Source organism: Neolamprologus brichardi, chromosome 5, assembly GCF_056152115.1.
Source record: "Neolamprologus brichardi isolate AB-2024 chromosome 5, ASM5615211v1, whole genome shotgun sequence".
In the NCBI taxonomy this organism is placed as follows: Eukaryota; Metazoa; Chordata; class Actinopteri; order Cichliformes; family Cichlidae; genus Neolamprologus; species Neolamprologus brichardi.
In genome coordinates this window covers 12,012,904-12,031,795 of record NC_142108.1, presented here as the reverse complement: position 1 = coordinate 12,031,795, position 18,892 = coordinate 12,012,904, and the positions used below count along the sequence as shown (strand labels likewise).

General features: G+C 39.9%; 1 protein-coding gene across 3 annotated transcripts in view; it reads left to right on the top strand.

The window, feature by feature from the left end:
* ppfia4 (PTPRF interacting protein alpha 4) overlaps nt 1–18,892 on the top strand; it is a 61,498-nt gene that overhangs the window by 2,616 nt on the left and 39,990 nt on the right. The gene's annotated exons all lie outside the window — the stretch shown is intronic.

Here is an 18,892-nt window from a genome sequence, read left to right as displayed (position 1 = left end):
TTGCATTTGCGCTTGCCGCCTCTGCTGTGTAGCCCTCTAGTTATGAGTGCCTACATGTGTGTGGTATGTCAGGTTTTCTCTGTATGTGTGCGTTTACTCCTCTGATGTATATGCATTGGCATGGCAATACAGTCTTTTTTCCCAAATCTTAGCACTCTTTTTATCCTTTTGCCTAAAAAACATTTGTTATCTTAACCTACTAGGCATGTGCATTTGTGTGTAGTGTTTTGTTATGTCTTCTGTAGGTTTTCTGACTCTACGGGACTAGTTTGACCCAAATCTGTCAGATCTATGTCTCTCCTCCAAAGATGCACACTCAAACATGCACACATGTAAAAATGCACCGTTGGAGCAATTCAAAAATTCAGCGCTCTTCAGCGTTGTCATTGTTCAAAAGACACAAACCTCCATCACCTTGGCATTTGTGTTTGCCTCGCTAACATCATGAAAGTGGGACGTTGCCATTTTGCCACACATGCACAGTCACACAGACACACACACAGACTAGGATGGATATGTTCATTAGCTACAGAGAATAGAGTTTCAGATTAACATGTCAGCCCATTACAGTGCATAATGCCTCTAATACAGCCCTCAGAGATGGGTTTGCCCATAGACAAATTAGGTTTTAAACACACAAGCATGCACACAAAAGCTCATGTTATACACACACACACACACACACACACAAACACACATACAATGTTACTTTACTGAGTGAAGAAAACAGTTCCGACCTTTAGAAGAGAAAGCAGCCATATCATATGCCTGCTTTCTCCATATGCCGCATATGTATACATGTGTGTGTAACATAGAGGGTAGATAGTGAGCGATAGATTTGTTAAATTTGTAAGATTTTATATATATATCCAGTGAATCCTCTGTCACTCAAAAGTTGCAGGTCCCTTGGAAATCTCCTTCTTTGTGATGGAAAAGCACATTTTATTAAAAAAAAATTGATTAATGGATTTCTAATAGAATACCAATAGAGGTGAACAGAGACCCAATTTCAGTAGCCATCTCTCTTACCTTGTACAAGTTTTATCATGTTAAAAGTCTCAAATCTGGGAGACAGGTGCTTCATATCTAAATGAACCACAAAATGCCACTCTCATTATCAGCAGTACAGAGAACAACTGTTTGTGTTGTTCTGGCTGAGCAGAGTTGCAAAGACAAAGACAAAACCTAGACTGGCCAGTGAAAGGAGAAGCTAAGAGAACAGACTTTTTTTTCAGTAGAAGATTGGGGGGGAAAGGTCTTGAGAACTATCCGGGCTGTTTCAGAAAGATTTGTGAAACAAGGCATAAAAATTAAAAGATGCTTGGAGTATTGATTGATACCATCTTCCAAGCATGGTGAAGAAATTTGACAGTTTAGTTTAGAAGTTGAAAAACATGTTCAGAATGAAAGTGATTTACAACAAGGAACACTATCGGTCCATGCCATACCCTGTGTATAGGGGCTCCATTAGAACCATTTTCCTTATACAACAGGACACTGACCCAACGTGCAGGTCCAAACATGCAAGAACTATTTACAGAGTAAAGAAACTGGTGTTCAGTCACCAAATGTCAACCCTGCAGAGCTCAAAGCATTAGGTGCTTGAGAAGCACAATCCAGCTTTTTGGAGAGCTCCACAAGTTTACGAAGTTCAAAGAATCAAATGATTATTTCATGATTAATCATTGTTTCTAAAATGTAACTGGTCGACATCATGTTGAAAACTTTTTGATGAATAAAGAGCGGGATGTCTCTTTATTGAGTTTCATAGTCTGTGTGTTTGTGAGAGTGTGTGTTGTGATGTTTGGACACCTGTTTCAGTCAGACACAACACTGTCTATTTTTGCCAGCATACAAGTACACAGAGATGAAGGGACACAAACTCACACACACAGACAGACACGGACACAGACACGGATCTCATTGCCCTTCCAAAACAACTGTCTCTATTTCCACCCTCCCCGTCCCCACTGATATGCTCCTCCGTGCACGCATATACACAAGTATTTTTGTTGTTTACTTGAGCTCACACACATTAATGACCTTTTCTTTGACTTCTCGCAGCAATGATTGCTGCCTTACTGTTGTTCAGACTCATAAACACACATAGCTTTGTGTCTCCACGAAAAACCATATGCAATCTGACTGTTTTGCATATGTCTCCAACCTTGCCTTGCTTCAGGTATTACTGTTTCGGGGTTGGTGTGTCTTCTCCGAAGGCTAGATTTGAAAACAGCTGACTTTGGTGCATCTTTTTTTTTACTGCACCTATCTAGCTTTAGTTTTTGGTTCTTTCTCTTGTCCCGTTTCCCTCTCTCTTTCACATTTTCTCTGTTGACCTGACTCCTCAATAACCCACTAGTCCATTAACTGCTCCCTCAGACAGTTTTTGTCTCCTCCTACTCTTGCAAATGACCTTTGTCCATAGCTCAACACAGTCTATTATCAGAGGGGAGATGAGGCAGAGGTGTGCTTTTCAAACCACGCTGCTTCTGTATCGCAACTCACAAAGTGTTCAGGCACTTTTACTTTTTAAATGTTTTAATTTTGAAAATTAAGTTTTTGTGTGAAAAGGACACATTCCATATCTACCTCCAATAACCCTCGACAAAGAGAATGCATGCTTTTAGATTTCTTTTTTAATTTATCAAACTCAAAATGTAAAGCTCCCATTCTAATAGTATTGAAACTATTAATTTCTCATGTATTTTGTGTGTGTGTGGAAACCTACACATGAAGGGTCTTTAGATGTCTCTACAGATGTTCTTTAGAGACAACCTCGGCTTTTCTAGGCTACTCATTCACAATATGCTTCCTGTCATTGTTATGCTGAAAGATGAACCTTTACCCCGGTCTCATGCATTCCAAGTATATTTCCTCTAAGTCTCAAGGTCCTCTCTGTATTTGGCTGTATTTATACTCCAGCCAGCTCTGACTGGCCTCCTTGTCCCTGCAGCTAAAAACATCCCCACAGAATAATCCTGCCACTCCCATGCTTGATCGTGGCAATGGTATTAACCAGGTGACCTGCAGTGCCTGATATTTTCCATCTCCAAACAGGTTGTTGTATATCTTTTACCCAACAGTGGTTTTCTAAAAGCCTGACAGACAGAGCACTGATAATATGGTAGTCCACCTCTCAGCTTCTTATAACACTGCAGATCACTGAAGATTGGCGGTGTTTGTTGGGGTTTTTTACCTCCCTGATCTTGGCCATTTTTACCTGGTTATTTAGTTTGACTAAACTCTAGAGGAATCCTGGTGCTTTCAAATGTAATCAGTTTCAAAGTTACGGAGTCCACTGTGCTCATGAAAAACACTCAAAACTCTGAAATTGTTTTATACCCTAACCGTGATCTGCAGAGAGTTCCTTGTTTTTTTGTTGTTTTTGTGTGTGTGTGTGTGTGTGCGGGGGTGGGGGGTGGGGGGGCTGAAAACTCCCAAGTACTCGAAGCAGCCTCTTTCTTAAATTTGTACTCTTCTTAAATCTAGACTGTATGTGTGTCAAATAATATGTTCTATGGAGAACATGACTCCTCTGAATATTTTTGTACGAAGATACGTCAAAAACGTAACATCAGCTAACATTTCGTTAGCTTTCGTTGTCACACAACAGTTTAATTTATAATGTTTAAGCAGTGACCCCACAGAGTGTTCATTCATTTCTGAGCACTGAGCACTGTGATTGGCCTGCTCAGTACCATCAGTTACTCCTGTGCATTTCTGAACAATTTTATGTGACTGTTTCTAAATGGATCAGTGAGAGAATAACAATCATCACCTCAGTATAAGGACCCATGGATGTTAGCAAATTCCTGGTATGTGAGGGAATGTACAAAGAAGCAGAAAAACTTAGAAATATATATTTAAAAAAAATATTTAGCTCCATAAAATAATAATGATTTAAAAAATGAGCGCAACAAAGAGTAGAGACACAAAAGGGAAAAACAGTCCCTGCATTTTATTTGTTTCTATTATAGCTCGCTGGTGCTGCATATAAATCACTTTAATCTTTAAGATAGCTTAATTCTAATATTGCCTAGAAATACAGTTTACTAACTTTTTGAAAACGATAGCCTGGAGAATGATTTTTCCACTATTTATGTATCAATGTGGGCAAAGGAAAGGAGAAAGAAGCTAATCAGCTTTAATTAATGTCTGTGTTGCAGTGAATAAACATATATCCTTAGTGCTGGTGTACGTGTTGTGCTGGCTAACGCAGATAGAGTTATTCCACACTACTTGAACCAAGGCCAACAGAGCTAAGCCTCACAGGCTTGGTACTCAGCCACTTTTACTGTACTAGTATTTTACTTGTAGGTGTGAGTGGGAAGGGGTGTCAGAGTTAATATACATTAGATCGCATAAGAAACGAGGAGTGCTCTGAGGTGCTCTTGCACAGTATTTGGAGATGGCTTGACCTTATCACAAGACAAGCAACCTTTCAGCACGGCATAAACACACAACTTCACATTTACAGACCAATTGATCGATGAGTTAATCCAAATAAAAAAGGTCAAGTGTTTTGATCATTTATTGGTTTAATAAGTAATTTTGCAGGAAAAAAATGTGATGGTTGTGTTTCATCCATGGAGTGTTGGAAAAATTAAACAATACATCTGAAGACAGTACCCCGAGTTCTATTGAGAGTGACATCTTAGATGTTTTACACACTAACCAATCCGCTTATTAATTGAGAAAACGACCCAAAGATGAATCAGTGACAAGAATAATCATTTATTTTAGCCATTCTGATTTGCACCACCCACAGACGAACAATGATGCACACACCGTCTGTATTTCCTTAAATGTCAGCATGCACAGTCTGCATGTCGACTTGAGTCTGTGCATCGGTACGTGTGAACGAATATGCCTGCGGATAGTGTTGCTTATGCATGGATGGCCTAGGCGGCTTTGTGTGCCACGATAGGAGAATATTGAGGAGGATAGGCCAAAGTCAGATGAAAAATTATTGCATCTGATTGGTCTGCTATCGAAGCCCAAATCCTATCCTATGTGTTATGTAAGCGCCAAATAGAGGAATTTGGGTTGATGTAGGGGAAAGTGGAGCATGAAGTGAGCAGCTGAAATTTGCCAAGAAACCATGAAAGAGGAACAAATAAGAGATTGAGGGAGATTTTGAGAGAGAAGGTATGACACTGAAAGACAGAGAGGGCAAAGTTCTTACAGACTCAACTGAGATGGATATCCCATCTACATTATAACTATTCACTGAAATCTAAAAAAGTCTGTTTCTTTTGATTGTCTTTGGCCTTTTTTAAGACATGGCTATCATCTGACTACTGCTGTGTTCATTACTGTGGTTGCATTTTTAATTTTGAGACAGACAAAGAGACACAAACGAGAAATCAGAAGTGAGACTAACAACATATTCATCTTCTAGCAGCTGACATCACACCTCTCATTCTGAGCCTCTTTCTTATCTTCTCTTCTTCTCTCCTTCCACTCCTCAGCATGTTATTCCATAATGCTCCCTCCTGTATGTTGTCCAGTCTTCATTTAAGCCTCCTATTCACCAAAGCTATGAGCAGGTCACAGTGGACCCTGGCAAGGGCCTTTGCACAGCTTTTGGGGACCCTGAACACTAATAGATTATTAGTGTGCAAAGCTAGCTCCCCCATGCTGCTCTGCTGTGCCATGGCTTAGACGCTCCATCTCTCAGAAGGAGCCATCCTTTGCTCCCTCCTTCTCCGTGCCAGTACCATCTGGCTCTCAGCACCAGGCACATTTAGCGCAGCTGGGCACCAATTTGTTCCCCTGGCTGCCTGGGTTAGCAAAGAAGGTGAGGTAAGGAGGAAGAAAGGTGGTAAAGAGAGTCGCAATTACAAAGACAGTGTAAGATTTAGCAACGAGAGGCAGAAAGTCAGGAAAAAAGCTGAATCAAGCATACCTGACAGGTCCCAGCAGCAAGGGACATGCTCTGGTAATAGGAAGAATGGAAAGCCACTATATGTCTATGAGTGTGTGTAAGTTCCTTCTCTCTGGTAATAAGAGCAGAGTGATTGGAGTTGCAGGACCACCAGAGGGGGAAGGCGAGAGTAATGAAGGAGGGAGGCAGGAAAGGACAGAATGAGAGAAAGGGAGGAAGAGCAGGGGGATGTGAGATGAAGTTTTCCAGCCAGCAGTTAAGCCCACAGTGGCCCTGCCATGTCTAACAACTACACTATTGGAACTCTGTCAGTTCACTTTCTCTACAGCTACTCCCTCAGAATAGAAGATAAGGCATCAGTGGGTGGGGAGAGGTGTTAATATTGTACTATTGGGATGTGGAAGTCGGAAAGTAAGTATATTTAAAAGAAATGTTGGAGTAACCCAAGGTTATAGACTTCAAGGTTATCATGTATCCTCTACATCTGTATGCTCCCACATGTTCAGAAATATGGGAGAGAAAAACACATGCATCAACTCTGCTCCCAAAGACATTTTTAAAAAACACCCAACTGCACTAACAATCCCGTTTCCAAAAACTCCTGGGACACTGTATGAAAACAGCATGCAATTTTGCAAATAATCTTTAATCTATAAGTGTATAACTGAAAAATGTATAAGGACAACAAAGCTAATCAGATGGTCCCTCTCGTTGGCTACCAACTGGACAATCACCTGTCATTAGCCAAACGTATGAAAGTGACTCAATGTTTTATACAGTATGAGCCAAAATCAGCAAAGGAGACAGGAGAGAGGTTGCTGTGGAGTGCCATTTTCCCATGGAGTTCTATAGAACCGGAAGTCTTTTTGCAACCTATACAAAATCTGGTGGCTTCTATAAAGAATGCAGGTTTATGACACTCGCACTTGCACCACCTTTCAGAACCAGAAGCTCCTGTATAAGTAAGTAGACCCATACTTTTGTCCATATAGGACTGTCTATTGTTACCTACAATATCTTTTGATAATATCTACTGTAGCCAAAATCCTGAAATTCCTTACAGTTTTATTTTGAAAAACATCATCCTTTGATTATTAACCAGTCTTCTCCACAGTCTTGAACAGAGTAGTAGTGGCTCCATAGTGTGGTGGTTAACACATTTGGCTAACACGTGACTGAGACCAGGAGGAGACGCAAATGTTGGGGGAGGGTTGTGTCAGAAAGTGCATCCGGTGTGAAAGTCTGTGCAGTATCAAATATGTATATTCATCTGCTGTGGCGACCCATTGTGAGTAAGGGAATCGCTGAAAGAAGCTTAGTCTAGACCAGGGGTGTCAAACTCAAATACACAGTGGGCCAAAATTCAAAACTGGATCAAAGTCGCGGGCTAACATTAATATTCATTGAAAAAAAATCTTCCTCCAAATATAACAAGGAATCTTTTCTTATGGACTCAAACAAGTTTTGCTGAAAAACTGAATATGGAACAAGCAAAGCTTAATACTAAACAATATATATAACTTATATAAACGTATATATAACCTAATGTTGCACACATGCAAAATCAAAATTCCAATTAAATAACACATCAGTGGAATTCATTTCTTAAATAAAAAATGTATTTGCAGCCTTCTGAATTAAATTTTTATCATTTTATCATTTATCAAATTTTCATCATATTCTCCCACCTGTCCAGAAAGCTCCTGTTTTCTGCCTTTCTTTTTGCCATTTTGGGATAGGTAGCATGGCAGTATTTGCATGGTTGCTATGACTATGGTCAACAGAGGAGAGGGTGCTAATGGGTCCTGTCATGACTGACGTGCCAAAACACCAACAGAGCATTCTGGGAATTGTAGCATTAGCAGTACATGCACTGTATAATACTGGCAGGCCAGCTCTAATAGCAATTTTGTATGGCTTCGTGGGCCAGAGTTTGACACCTATGGTCTAGACCACATAGAGTGGTGGACACCTCCATTGTATCAGGAAGACTCTGTGGATTTGTTATCCCAGGGCAATATATAATGCATTTTTCTCAAAAGTCCTATTTTAGAGTCCTACAAAGGCTTCATGAGGAGGTTGGATTGGTGCTGGTGGCATTGGTTGCCAGTTTGTCAGCAAAGATAGTTCACTTTACATCCGATTGGAACATTTTTATTTTGTACTTTTTTGATAAGTTGCTGCAGTTTACTCTCACTTTTTACCTGCTGGATACATTAAGGTACTAAAACCTACTTGGTTACTGGCATGTTTTAATTTCCAAAAACAGATGCATTGTTCTTACGTCTCCAAATAATACATAATGTAGGTAAGATATAGGGTTAAAATGGTTTCAATATTGTGGTTAGTTGTTATGTACATTTCCCAAATGTACATAAAAACTTTTCTGAATATGTGTTTGTATGGGCACATACACATTGGGTTCGGGACATCTTTTTTTCCCCAGCAAGAGACATAAACAGCAGCAAAGGCAGCAGCAGCTTCAGAAGCTAAGTCTCCTGCTGGACCCTTAAAAGGATTTAAAGAACTTCAAAATGCATCTTTGCCTCCATGAAATAGAGCTTGTCAGTGTCTCACAACATAGCACCCACCCCCCACTGTTGGCTGTCAATACCACGCACACTCACCAACACACATACACATACACATACACACACACACACACACACACACAGATCTGCAAGAGCATAGCAGTGCAAGTGAAAAGCAGGATTTGGGATGAGGACACAGTAAGGCAAATGTTGCCGTAAATAGCTAATGGCTTATTTGAAGTATTTCATGCATTTGTATGAAATGAACTGGCCACAGGCATACATTAACATGTGTTTATTTGTACTTGTTTAATTATTTATGTTGCATCAATTTCAGGATCATAAATGAGCACGTATTAGTGATATTTACCCCTGAAAAATGAAAATATCATTGGACTTCATGAACTGGAGTTATTAAGTAATTTGAGTGACATGGAAGCTGCTGAGTAACAGAGCGAAGTTTAGCTTAGTGACACTTGTGATAACATCAAAGTTGCTATGGCTAGCATCTCTGCAAACCTTTGCCTCTTTGCACATTTATCAGATCAGCATTAGCATTAATTGATTGTATTTCCGTCCTGGTCCTGGACAGGTACGAGCGATTGCCGGCTCTAATGCTTCTGGCATTAGACGCCCACTCTCTGACACTGCTAGGACAAACTTCACTCTAAATAGGCCTTTCTGTGGAAAACATTGATTATAGTATAAACAGGCCAAGACAAATACTGGATACTAGACTTTGTTTTCTACTTGTAATCATATTGGTCGAACATTATAGACAGTGCAAAAGGCATAGTCAAGTGAATAGATAATCAACTGATTTGACTGTTGCTTAGCATAAAGCTAAAACAACTAGCTAAATTTTCTAGAATTACTCATTATTTAATTGACCAGTTGTTAATATATAAATGTGTAAATGCTGAATCTAGAAAATTATTTTTGAAAACATGGCTTTATTGCGCTTGAAGTTGTATTAGTCTGTTCTATCTTCTTCAGATTTAGCTAAACATGATTTTGTCGAGAGTGAGATCCATCAGTCTGTAAATTTTAGGTCTTGTGTCTCCATCTTTTATCTTGAGTGCTTGAAATGGAATGGGCGCTGCACTTGCTACCTAATGTCCCAGCACTAATGAACTAGCTCGTTAACAGTTTAAAAAAAAGATGTATAAGGGAGTAAAATGCTTAACAAACATAAAACCATAAGCTTGTTTAAATAATACTGGAAGTTTTTTAATGTATATGTACACAAAAACTTCTCTGCTTTGTTTTTTGTTTCCATTTATTTACTTCATGTCTAAAAAGGGGCAAGAGCTGTGAAAAATAAAATATGAGTTTTTATTTGTATTTTACAAAATTAGTCAACCTAACAGGATAGATCTTCCTAGTAGTGGGCTGGACACCCCTTTTTGCACAGATCCAACAAGGTGCTGGAAGCATTTCTCAGAGGTTTTAGTCCATATTGATGTGATAGCATCACACAGTTGCTGCAGACTTGTTGGCTGCACGTCCATGATGTAACTCTCTGGTTCTACTAGATCACAAAGGTGCTCTATTAGATTGAAATCTCCTGACTTTGGAGGCTATTTGAGTACAGTCAATGTATTGTTATTTTCAAAAAAACCCACTTGATGTGATGATTTGAGCTTTGTGAGCACATTATCCTGCTGGAAACAGCCATCAGAAGATGGGTACACTGTAAACATGGTCAGAAACAATTTGGCACTAAGAGACTCATAATGTTCCAAGAAAATATCTCCCACATCATCACACCACCATCACAACTTGAATTACTGCTACAAGGCAGAACAAATCTGTGCTTTCATGTTGTTTAGACCAAATTCTGACCCTACCATTCGAATTTTGCAGCAGAAACCAAGACTGATCCGAAAATGCAATGTTTTTCAAATCCTCTGTTAGCCAATTTTGTTAAGCCAGTAGGAATTGTAGTCTCGCTTTAAGGTTTGATGTGTTGTGTGTTCAGATATGCTCTTCCTCATACCTTGTTTATAATAACTGATTATTTCAGTTACTGTTTCTTTCCCATCAGCTCCAAGCAGTCTAACCGCTCTTCTCTAACTTCTGGCATCGAAGACTCATTTTCTATCAGAGAACTGCAGCTCACTGGATTTCTCTTTTTCAAACCATTCTCTGTAAACTCTAGAGATGTTTGTGTGGGAGAATCCCAGCAGATCAGCAGTTTATGAAATGCTAGCCCATCTGGCACCAACAACCATGCCACATTCAAAGTCCCTTAAATTGTCTTTCTTCCACATTTTTAAGCTTGCTGTTAAGTTCAGCAGGGCATCATGACCAGATCTAAATAGCTAATGCATGCGATTGACTTATATGACATTTGCATTAACAAGCAGTTGAATGGTGTATTTAATTGGCATGATCCTTCTACAATTTTGTTGTAAATGTACAGTGACAGTAAAGGGCTGTTCTATTCTATTCTATAAAGTGGCCACGAACATATAACTACGTACTGAAATCTTGCATAAGAAAACGGTTCCAGTGATGAATTGCCTGTACACAGTCAGCAGTTCCTAGTACGTAAGTGTCCAACTGGGCTGATACATCACACTCATGCACAGCTACACACACATCAGTGTATAAACAGTTACAGTGTTTCACACAAAGATGTATGTACTGATGTGAGATGTTAAACAGCTCAGAGCACCATCATGTCTGGCCAGACATCAAAGTACACATGATGACACCCACAGTACATTGACTTTTCCGTGCAGAACAGACACAGCGCACGGCTGATTTAAACAGCAGGAGTTCACGGAGTACATACTGGAGGAACTAATAAGATATTTTTGGTGCATGTACATTCACAGATAGCTCTTTAGATCATCTAGTCTCTGTATTAAATCAAGAGCCAGTTATTCAGCACCACCTACAACATGCCTCAGTTCTCAGCTGCAGTCTGTTATTCATTTACTTCCAGCTCCATTCACAGACACGTGGGTTGGTGTAGACACTCAACTCAGACACTGTGCGGAGTTTTATGTGCACACACACACGAACACGCGCACATGCACGCACAAATACAAGTTCTGTCACTGTTTCTTTGAGCCGAACTTGTTCCAGCACCTCTCGTCATCATCTTCGGTTAAATTGTTTTTTGTGTCTGCTTGTTTTTCATAATGCACACATTGTATGAAACCAGAAATCTATGAATACTTATGAGTCAGTGAAGATTCAATACCCGTATTAACACATTAGTAAAAGACTGATCTGTTCTCTCTTCAAGGAATGGTTCTCCTTCGCTCCCTCACTCTTCTGTCTTATCAGTTGTGATGGCTTTAAGTGTGTGCACTGAGAGGTCTATTAGTTAGCTATCGTTCTGCCACATAATTCTTCATATCTCTCAGCTAGCTCAATGTACTTACAGCTTTGCTCTGAGAGCACTAGATGGGAGCACTGCTGCTAGAATGTTGTACTTCGGCACAAACCTCCACACTCTCCTCGCACAGTGTTTCTGGACCGAGCGTGCGATTGATTTTACCATCTCGTGTTACCGTGATAAAGCAAAACAAGATAAAAGTCACAATTTTGCTTTTTTTATGAGGGTTTTATTAACATGCAAGTTGAAGTGCATGTGTGCACTGACTTGACCCAAACCAGGAAGTCCAGTGAGCCTTTGTAGTAGCCTGAAATCATTACATTATGGGTGTATGTGTGTGTCCATTTATTAAGATTGCCTGTATGGTATCTTTTGTTTGCTAAATGCATTGTAAAGCCCCTGTGGTACATTTAATTACAATGCTAATAGCCTAGACCATCTTCCCCCTCATATTGTAATTGCCTGAATAACTGACAGAAGAACACACACACACTTTTTCTCCGTGGCCAACTTTATCTGTTGATGATGAAGGTCAGTAAGCATTGTGGTGGCCATTATAATAATGAGGCCTGTGACGTGGTCTGCCCCAGTGCAAGAAAAGCATCATTCACACTTAGCTGCCTTCCTCTTTTTTCTCCGCCATATGCCTCACAACGTCTCTTCTTGCCCTAAATTCCACACGTCAGTAGCACTTTTCATTCACTCACACTGACTCTCAGTCTGTCCCTAACACAATCAGACTTAAATTGATCAAGGATAGGCTCGACGCACAGTAACAGTATTAGAAGAGAAAGTGTCCACTACAAGTTGCTACTGTCCAATTTTTCAAAAGGTTTTTAAGGTAGGAGGAGCTTTCCTTGATTATTCTGGTATGCGTGTTGTCATCACCGTTCCTTAACAGAGAATCCCAGAAGTTCCTGATTAATTCAACGTGTCAAGTGGTCTGTTTAGTTTGTTTCAACTTTCTTTGTTTTTCTTCCTGTCACTTTGGTGCAGTTGGATGCTTCTGATACCTCTAAGCCCTAGCTGCTGTTTCTCGAGGATAAGAAGTCAGTCAGAGCTTTAGCAGATTCAGAATGCTTTGTTGTTTTAAAAACAAAAAATCCCAGTCACATTTTTCCAAATGTATGCAAAACTGAACTCTTATTTGACTAGAACTGTGCTGTCCTTAGTTAACATCAGTGGTAAATCCTCCTACTTCACAAATCTATAAGTCACTTCTAAAACAGTTACCTACCATTAATCGTTATCCCCCTACACTTTTAGCAGTTTAGAATGATTCATATGTTCACCGTTAGCTTGCAGTCTACAGTATGTAATGGGGACAGTTTCCATCCGTAATATGACACCAGAACAGCATGTTATTTCTGGAATTAGGTGGACAAGTGCAGCATAACAAACACTGATTGCATTACCTTAGAAAAACATTATGACTTTATAATCTTGCAATTTCCAGGTCTAAAGGGTGAGCTAATACCCCTTACATCATCGCAGGGGTACTGTAAGAATATAATTTCCGATTTTAATTGCAAGCCCTGTGTAAAATGGTGCTGTAGTGAGTGCACACTCATCTGCTCAGCTCAAGTTTAGTGAAGGTGACTAAAATCACTCCACAGAAAGGCGTTTAAATTTTGAAACAGTCCTCTTGTAAATGAGACAGAGAGCATGGCAATGAGGGCAAGTGTGAATGAGAGGTGGAGAAACACTGAGACAGAGAGGAAGTGCCTGTAGCTGAGTTACATAAAGATCATGTAAAGCTCTGTAGCCTGCATTAGGCAATGCCCCCCCCCCCCCCCCCCCCCCCCACACACACACACTTCTGCTGCTATCCTTGGATATTCCTCTCCACCCTTCTACTTCTCCAGTTTCAGTCACATCCTTTTGTCATTGTGACCGGTTCATTTTTTGCCTTCTCCATCTGATCCTGTGTTTCCTCTCTCTGTATCTTATTCTCTCAGCTCGCTCTCAGCCAGCATCTTGTGTCCCAAATGACAAAATCTTCTCTTCTCTTCTCTTCTCTTCTCTTCTCTTCTCTTCTCTTCTCTTCTCTTCTCTTCTCCTCTCTTCTCTTCTCTTCTCTTGTCTTGTCTTGTCTTCTCTTCTCTTCTCCCTGTTATCTTGCGTGAGCTGTGTTATGGGGGGTTGGAGCACCCTGGAGGGCGAACACACTCAGACACACACACACACACTCTCGCACCCACATATCTGTGCTCTAATTGGTCCAGATTGACTGTAGACTTTCTGCCAGGGCAGTGGGTGCATCGTAGCATTCCCACACAGCGTAAGGAAAAAGAAAAAGAAAACATTCTTTTTTGCAGTACTTTTTTTCCCTGCTGTATGTCTTCAGAAACATTTTTTTGTGTTGGCTGCTGTTCTTCTATCTCTTTATACCATTTCCATAGCTTCTATAGTTCCTACTCTTAAACTTACTCTATAAGAGTTCAAGGCATTTTACCATTTTAATTCATCTGTTCAATTTATGTAATATTCCCACTTTTATTTTTTTTATTAATTTGTTAATCCTTCCAGGCTGTTAGATTTAGAGAATTTGACCCAGCACACTCTAGGGAATTCTTTTTAAGGCTGTGGCATTATTCTTTATTTATAGCTAATCATTACTACTTGTAGCCAGGAATTTGCAAATAATACAAGTGGAAAAACCTTTTGAGTTGACTGATGCTGTAGCCGGGCATTTGTTAAAACTGCAGGATCAGCTAAATGTGTGTGAGTGTGTGTGCTCCAGGTCAGCATGTTTATTTTATCCTAGTCATCTTGTTCAAGTTATTTTTATTCCTGTCATTTTTGGCAGTGAAAAAAATCCCTTCTCCTTCCTGATCACCCCTGCAGTGCATCACTGTTATCACACACATATGTTCACGTATGCACATTTACACACATACACAAACATATAGACTCCGCACAACTACCCAGTGGGAATACACCACATCTAGCTGGCATTTGTTTAATGCTGACCCAACAGAATATACGTCCGTCCCTCCAGTTTTCCCCACACCCTAACGACATGGCGCCAAAGAGTCCCACAGTCACCCACATACTGCTACACGTACAATATAGCATTCCTGATATAGAGGCTTCAGTCTTGCTTTCTGTCCTTGTGCCCCATGAACATCTCTATCTGTCAGTCGTCAGGTCAGTTGGACTCTACATGCAGTACTTTGGGTGCTTATGTTCACGTGCAGGCTCAGGGTTTTTCTTTTTCCTCCTCATCTCTCAAAGCCCTGCAAATTCAATCTCCGGGGAAATACGGAGGGGGGGCTATGGTGTTTGCTTTCTCACACCCTCTATCCCATAGGGCATGAGCTATCAGCAGCACTGTATGTGTATGCGTGCATATTTTCTCATCTGATTGGTATGATGTACAAACAGAATTCCTCCTGCACAAGATCAACAATCTGTTGTGTCTGTGTCTTTAATGTGTGAAGGTTTTTTGTGTGTGTGTGTGTGTGTGCATGTTTATTCTCTGGCGTGTGTAGCCTAAACCTTGATTGCTGCCGATGATCGACTGCCAAAGCACAGTAGCTCAGTGTGTTAGTGGGTTTGGCTGAAGGACTGTGTGGGGGAATCCTCTGTTCACTGTGAAAGGAAGGTAAATGCTTGGCCAGGGAAGAACAACCGGGAAGAACCGATTGTAGATACTTGATATCATATACAGTATGGAAAGAGATGCAATGAAGCTCTAAGAATCGTCAAACTTGACACAGGATTGGTCAGATTCAAACTTGCACACAGTAATCACCTAATGGGTATTCACTCAGACTGTGCTCAAGGCAAATTTTAATTAATGTCTGCACCTTCAGACTCAAGATATAAAGGATCATACCTGTATAGAAGGATTTCTCTTCACAAAGAAGCAAAAATGCTAAGGAGACAACATGACATGGCATGGCATCTGGATAAAATGTCATCCTCTGCCCCCTCACCTCAAGCTTCATCTCCTGAACTGAAGTCAGGGCTCTAACACATGCAAATGTGCATAAACATACTTATTTATTTATTCTCGATATTGTCGCAATTACTTATAGTCAGCAGATTAGACATGCCATCTTCCCGTCGCCAGACAGCTGACAATGAGAAGGCTAACAACAAGAACAGTTGTTATATATTTATTATATATATATATATATATATATATATATATATATATATATATATATATATATATATATATATATATATATATATATTATAATTATAGTTATAAGCTAACATTATGCCAGCTTATTTTTGGACATTCTCACATTGTATGAGTTTGTTTGCTAAGTGTCTGAGTCCAGCAATGCTAGGTCCATTTCAAACACTTCATTAACAGCAGCTAACAGCAGCTAACACTAGCCAACACCAGCGCTTACTGACAGAGAAGTTCAGGATATCCTCATGAACTCACCTCTGTATCGCTGTCGTCGAACAGGAGCTTCACTGACTCATCGACTCATATTGGACTCCTTTCACAAATGTTTACACCCACTCATTTGGATTAATAAAAAAAAGAGCTCAGTTGACTGCAGTCTACAATCTGCTGATATCTAGTGGTGAGATTTTAAACACTGTACCTTTAAAATGTGGCCAGTTCTTTGTGTAGAAGTACTCAGTCAGATGTTAAGTGAGTGTATACAACTACAAATATTGGAAGCTTGCATAAGAAGATGGTGTTAGTGATGAACTGCCCTCACAGAGTCTGCACTTGCCAGTACTTTAGGTGTCTAGTGACATCACACTCATGCACAGCTTACACAAACAATTATTGCCTTCTGTGCATGGGGCAATTTCAAAAGAAATCAACACTGGCTGGATTAGTTAGTACAGATCAGAAAGTGATGGTGGGTACACAAGTTAACTGATTAGCCTGGTACTGCTGGGGGTGTCTTCTTTTTTTAAAGAGAATTCATCCCTCTCACCATTGCCAAGTGATTGCTCATTGGAGCTTCACGTGATCACTGGGACTCTTTCTCTTTAATACTGTAGAGTCTCTGTAGATGAGTGGTTCTGAAATGGTGCTATATAAATAAAACTAATATTAACTTTAACTGAAGATGAAAGATGAAAAACGAGCAAAGAAAGGCTATAGTTTAAGCTTTCTTTGATTTATTCAACATCCATGGGCTCTGCATCCCTGTCTACCTACGTACCACACCCTAGCTTTGCCATGGATGTTAGGCCTTGGCAGCACAGCTGTGTGCGTGTGTGTGTGTATTAGTTAGAGGTGTGCCAGGATGACATCATACAGTAGCTTGCCGAGAAGGTCTACTGCAGGCGCATGGCATCTACAATATTTATAGGCCCCCAGAACAGATGAGCTCACTCAGTCACTCAGTGTGACTGGCTTCACTTCACACACATACACACACAGAGAGCAAAGAAGTGGCAGAGAAGTTACTCACGCAATCTGTGCCACACCCACTCCCATGAATATTTTCTTCTTTCTCCTCCATTTTTCCACCCACCACTTTTGAAGACTCTGTTTCATAGAGCTACAACCAAAAAGGCATCGCAATACATAATTAAAAAGATTATTCAACTAAAGTTTTAAGGACTCTGATGCAATTCAGTATAACTGTTAATTTAAAATATCTGAATACACACACACACACACACTGTGACATAAAAAGCATCCGGCTGTTCAGTGGGAATGAGCTGTCACAGTGTGAGTCATAAGGAAAAGGAATGGTACTTTGTGTGGGATTAAACCAGCGGGCGAAAAAGAAACTGTTATAGTAACTTCAAACATAAACACAATATAGGCACACATGCAGGAAGAAACACACTAAATATTACACACACACCTACACACACACACACAAACACACACACAGGATTTAAATCCTCATATCCCAAAATAAACAATCATTTTTTGGTAGCGCAAATACTGTAGATCAATGTAACAGTAAAGTATGATTGAGAGCGACCACTCTGTGTGTGTGTGTCCATGCATGCGTGTGTGTTTGAGTAAGTGACTGAGTGAATGAGCGCATGAGCTTGCGTTACAAGGCTGAAGAGCTCCAGAAAGAAAAATCACATTTCATAAATAAATCATCCAGAGCCTTGTGATAGATGTGCGCACAAACACACACATACGCACAATTCTGTAATGCTTCGTACCATGGCCATCATAATACAGACCAGATTAGAGACGAATCATTTTTTAAAGAGCTGTCTGTGTGTGTATGTGTCTGTGTGTGTGTGTGTGTGTGTGTGTGTGTGTGTGTGTGTGTTCACATTCCTAAGCTGGTGGCAGAGCCTTTCATGTCCTGCAGTCCAGAGCTCTGTGAACCAGGAATAACATCCTCTGAGGAATTCAGTCTCTAACATACAATTTAGCAGGAGCACACTTTAATATCAAACAGTGTTATACTGGATGCTTATAAGATACCCACTCAGATATTTTCAAACTCAAGCCCTACCAATTTGTTAGCAGGCTAATATCATCCTTGGATATGAGCTATTTTCTGATTTATCAGCATTCATAACAGAAGACAATGACAATTAAAAACGATGAAACAATGTTATGCGTGTTGATGTTGCATAGTTTATCCTCCAGAGGGCACACTGCAGCTTCCCTCAAGGTATTTAGAACAAAGACAACTATAACAAATGTTAGCGAAAATTATTTATGTTTCACGTGTGTGAAAGAGAAAGTACCGAGATATCGGAATGTCCGATTCTTAAATCACTAAATATCGGTATTGGTCTGACAGATCGATTTATCAGTCAGGCAAAATGCACAAAATGAAGAAATAAATGGCCAGACATAGTATAGTTCCACCTATCTTGCAGCTATGTGTCTCTTTATTCTTACATGTCATTAGTGGATTAAACTAGAGCCATTGTTGGACAATACTTCTTCATTTTAAGCCCTCACTTAACATGATCTTGTCATCAAACCATAAATCATAAAATTCTGACGACACTCAGAAAGAGATTTTCTTTTCACCATGTCTTTTGGAATAAAATGTTTGAATTAATAGGCTCTGATGAATGAACAAAACTCACAGTAAAAATATACTTTAAATAAAGTATAAATACAGATAATATAGATACATATTATAATGTGGAAATGCTGGTTGAAGCCTTATAGCAGACAAACTGCTGTAAGCCAAACTG